We start from the raw sequence: 5,090 nt of genomic DNA, 5'->3' as shown, positions 1-5,090 counted from the left end.
GGCTGGAATCTAATCGAGGGGTTTGGATAGTTTACATATAGAATAATGGATACCTGGGAGTGAGTTACAGGCTGGAATCTAATCGAGGGGTTCATGTGGTTTATATATAGAATAATGGATAGCTGGGAGTGAGTTACAGACTGAATCTAATCGAGGGGTTTGGATGGTTTATATATAGAATAATGGATACCTGGGAGTGAGTTACAGGCTGGAATCTAATCAAGGGGTTCATGTGGTTTATATATAGAATAATGGATACCCGGGAGTGAGTTACAGACTGGAATCTAATCGAGGGGTTCGGGGTGGTTTATATATAGAATAATGGATAGCTGGGAGTGAGTCACAGGCTGGAATCTAATCGAGGGGTTCAGGTGGTTTATGTATAGAATAATGGATACCCGGGAGTGAGTTACAGGCTGGAATCTAATCGAGGGGTTCAGATAGTTTATATATAGAATAATGGATACCTGTGAGTGAGTTACAGGCTGGAATCTAATCGAGGGGTTCAGGTGGTTTATGTATAGAATAATGGATACCCGGGAGTGAGTTACAGGCTGGAATCTAATCGAGGGATTCATGTGGTTTATGTATAGAATAATGGATACCTGGGAGTGAGTTACAGGCTGGAATCTAATCGAGGGGTTCAGGTGGTTTATATATAGAATAATGGATACCCGGGAGTGAGTTACAGGCTGGAATCTAATCGAGAGGTTCAGGTGGTTTACATATCGAATAATGGATACCTGGGAGTGAGTTACAGGCTAGAATCTAATCAAGGGGTTCAGATGGTTTATATATAGAATAATGGATACCTGGGAGTGAGTTACAGACTGGAATCTAATCGAGGGGTTCAGATGGTTTATATATAGAATAATGGACACCTGGGAGTGAGTTACAAGCTGGAATCTAATCGAGGGGTTCAGATGGTTTATATGTAGAATAATGAATATCCGGGAGTGAGTTACAGACTGGCATCTAATACAGGGGTTGAGATGGTTTATATATAGAATAATAATGGATACCCGGGAGTGAGTTACAAGCTGGAATCTAATCAAGGTCTTCAGATGGTTTATATATAGAATAATGGATACCAGGGAGTGAGTTACAGGCTGGAATCTAATCGAGGGGTTCAGATAGTTTATGTATAGAATAATGGATACCTGGGAGTGAGTTACAGGCTGGAATCTAATCGAGGGGTTCAGGTGGTTTATATATAGAACAATGGATACCCGGGAGTGAGTTACAGGCTGTAATCTAATCAAGGGGTTCAGATGGTTTATATATAGAATATAATGGATACCTGGGTGTGAGTTACAGGCTGGAATCTAATCGAGAGGTTCAGATGGTTTATATATAGAATAATGGATACCCGGGAGTGAGTTACAGGCTGTAATCTAATCAAGGGGTTCAGATGGTTTATATATAGAATATAATGGATACCTGGGTGTGAGTTACAGGCTGGAATCTAATCGAGAGGTTCAGATGGTTTATATATAGAATAATGGATACCTGGGAGTGAGTTACAGACTGGAATCTAATCGAGGGGTTCAGATGGTTTATATTTAGAATAATGGACAGCTGGGAGTGAGTTACAGGCTGGAATCTAATCGAGGGGTTTAGATGGTTTATATATAGAATAATGGATACCTGGGAGTGAGTTACAGACTGGAATCTAATCGAGGGGTTCAGATGGTTTATATATAGAATAAAGGTCACCTGGGAGTGAGTTACAGGCTGGAATCTAATCAAGGGGTTCAGTTGGTTTATATGTAGAATAATTGATACCTGGGAGTGAGTTACAGGCTAGAATCTAATCGAGGGGTTCAGATGTTGTCAGTTGACCTCACAATCTATGAAAGATGAATTTTGCATTGGCGAAATGCCCTGAAGTGAGTGACTCCCTTTTATTTATTAAATGTAATGGGTTAAAATGCCCCATTCGCAGCAGCTTGTGTCGTACATCAGCGAACTCCCGACCTAACACCACGGTGGGTGCACCATCAGCACATGGACCGCACTGGTTTAAGGAGAAGGCCTCACACCACCTCATCACAGGGCAACTGGGGACCAGCAACAAAGGCCGGCCTTGCCAGTGACGCCCACATCCCGGGAAGGAGTAAGTAAATAGGCTGTGGGAGGCAGTGAGGCAATGTCACCGGTTCCAATGGACGTACATCAGCTGAAGACCAACAACAACAGCAATTTGTATTTATATAGCGCCTTTAACATAGCAACGTGTCCCAAGGTGCTTCACAGGAGCGATCATCAAACAGAATTTGACAGCGAGCCACATAAAGAGGTATTAGTGCAAGTAAGCAAAAACTTGGTCAAAGAGGTAGGTTTTTAAGGAGCAACTTAAAGGAGAAGAGAGAGAGGTGGAGAGGCAGGAGAGGTTTAGGGAGGGAATTCCAGTGCTTCGGGCCTCGGCAGCTGAAGGCACGGCCGCCAATGGCGGAGCGATGAAAATCGTGGGATGCGCAGAATTGGAGGAGGGCAGAGATCTCGGCAGGCTGTAGGGCTGGAGGAGATTTCCGAGACAGGGAGGGAGCGAGGGATAGGGAGGGAGCAAAGCTGTGGAGTGATTTGAAAACAAGGATGAATATGTTAAAATCGAGGTGTTGCCGGACCGGGAGCCAATGTAGGTCAGTGAGCACAGGGGGTGGGGGTGGGGCGGGGGGATGATGGGCGAAGGGGGATTTGGTGCGAGTTAGGACACGGGTGGTGTTGCGTATGTACCTTTAAGAGAATAACTGGTCTCAGACTGCAGTACCGGCAGTGACTACCCCTGTATAAAAGGCGCTAGTGAGCCTCTGTGTTTTTAGTTTCACTGTGGACTTCCACCAGTAAAGACTTATTTTGTTCACTCCTGCAGTCCGTGTCTCAATTATTCACGGACGTAACACTGGCGACGAGTAAGAAACGAACTTACCTGCAACTCGGCAGCACCTCAGACGACGTTATTGAAGGTTGAAGCCAGAAGAAAGAAAAAAATAAAATAAATAAAACCCAAAGAAACTCGAGAAACGGGCGTCGACCGTGGGCAACCGCCCTCCAAATCGTTGGATTGAAAACTTGCAGGAGAGACTGTCCAGAGCCAGGCTTGGTTCCTCGGTCTGTGGTTTCCCAGCTATTCGGGCTGGTGGCAGGTAGTGCACTGATCCTTCCTGGGCTGCGGCGGGCTAGAGCTCGATCGGGTGGCTTTTCAACGGGGCTGGGCAGCGAGTCGGGAAGCAAAGAGAGAGAGAGAGGGTGGAGCACACAGGGCGCGGCCGGTGCTTTGAAGCCGGGCAGCGTTCGGACCTAAGAAGAGTGAGGGAAGTGTCCCAGAGGGCCCGCTCCATGACGGGAAAATAATAAAAGAAAAAAAATCAATATTAAACGCGCAAGAAACCGTGGAAAGCAGCGCTAACAACAGCGGGGAAGAAGGCAAAGCGCGGGAGGCGCCATTTTAGATTTGCAAGATGCCGAAGACTGGCTGTATCACTGCTTTTGATAATACAGTAGAGGACTGGACCACGTATGTGGAAAGAGTCGAGGTATATTTCGAGGCAAACGAAATAGCGGAGGGGAAAAAGGCATCGATATTGCTAAACTTAATGGGCGCTAGAACGTACGGCCTATTGCGGGACCTGATTACTCCAGCCAAACCGAAGGCGAAGAGTTTTAACGAAATTGTTGCTGTCCTACAGGAACACTTAAACCCTGCACCGCTGTTGATAGCAGAAAGATTTAAATTCCACAGGAGCACAAAGATGAGAGCAATGCTGAGTATCTTACGGAACTACGCAAGCTATCAAAGCACTGCCAGTTCGGAGCAGGACTGGCAGATACCCTACGGGACAAATTTGTCTGTGGACTCCTGAGTGAAGGAACACAGAAGAAGTTACTCTCAGAGAAAGAGCTGACGCTAGATAAGGCTTTCAGCGTGGCAGTATCGTATGAAGCAGCAGCCAGGGGAGCTGCAGAAATTCAACAAACACCACAGGAATGCGGCACCCACGAAATGACACGGGGATTTGCAAAATGTTATCGCTGCGGCAGAACTAACCATGACCAGAAGGACTGCTGGTCCAAAGACAAAATATGCAGGCAATGCGGGAAGATGGGACACATTGCATGAGTTTGCAGGTCTGGGAAGAAGACCAGTGACAACAAAAAGGCTACTAAGGAACCGTACAAGAAAGTACAAAAGATGACGGACAGTAGTTCCGAAGACCAGATGAGCGATAGTGAATCCGGGAACAGGAGACTAAGCTGTCTCAAACTTCACAATGTAATCGCAAAAGAGGATCACCGAACCATTTGGGTCACCCTCACGATAGCAGGGTCCCAAGTTAAAATGGAATTGGATACAGGATCAGCGCTAACCGTCATGAATCGACGAGACTACGAGCGGCTATTTTCACACATACCCTTGAGAGAGACATCCATCATCATGACGACGTATACGGGGCAAAAAGTATACCCCAGAGGAAAAATAAGGGTGCCTGTCGAATACAATGGCAAGAAAATACGGAAATTGTATCTCTACATACTGCCAAATGGTGGACCACCGTTATTGGGATGGGAATGGATCAGGAAGATAAACTTAGATTGGCATTCCATTCATGCAATGACGGTGGATGGTAAAAAAGATGAAGACGTCACTCCTGGACGATTGTCAACAATCTTAGCTAACGCCAAAGAGGTATTTCAACAAGAACTGGGCACGCTTAAAGGCGTAACCACCTCGATAAAAATAGAAGAGAATGCAGTTCCCAAGTTTTTCAAAGCAAGACCGGTACCATATGCAATTCGCCCAGCCGTCAAGGCAGAGCTGGAGAATCTGGAGAAGGCAGGCGTGTTATCTAAGGTCGACTGGAGCGAGTGGGCGACACCCATCGTTCCTGTCATGAAGAAAACGTTAAGCAATAAGTCCGGGGAGCCAAGGAAGATTCGCATCTGTGGGGATTTCAAGGTGACGGTGAACCCAGTCCTTCACACAGTACAATATCCTCTTCCAAGGATAGAAGACATCTTCGCCTCACTGTCTGGAGGGAAGCGTTTTACAAAAATTGACCTAGCACAAGCATATTTGCAGATGGAGGTTG

Source organism: Somniosus microcephalus, unplaced genomic scaffold (genome assembly GCF_052327205.1).
Source record: "Somniosus microcephalus isolate GS21.2 unplaced genomic scaffold, FLI_Smic_1.0 unresolved_chr1, whole genome shotgun sequence".
In the NCBI taxonomy this organism is placed as follows: Eukaryota; Metazoa; Chordata; class Chondrichthyes; order Squaliformes; family Somniosidae; genus Somniosus; species Somniosus microcephalus.
Note: the sequence above shows the minus strand (reverse complement) of the source record.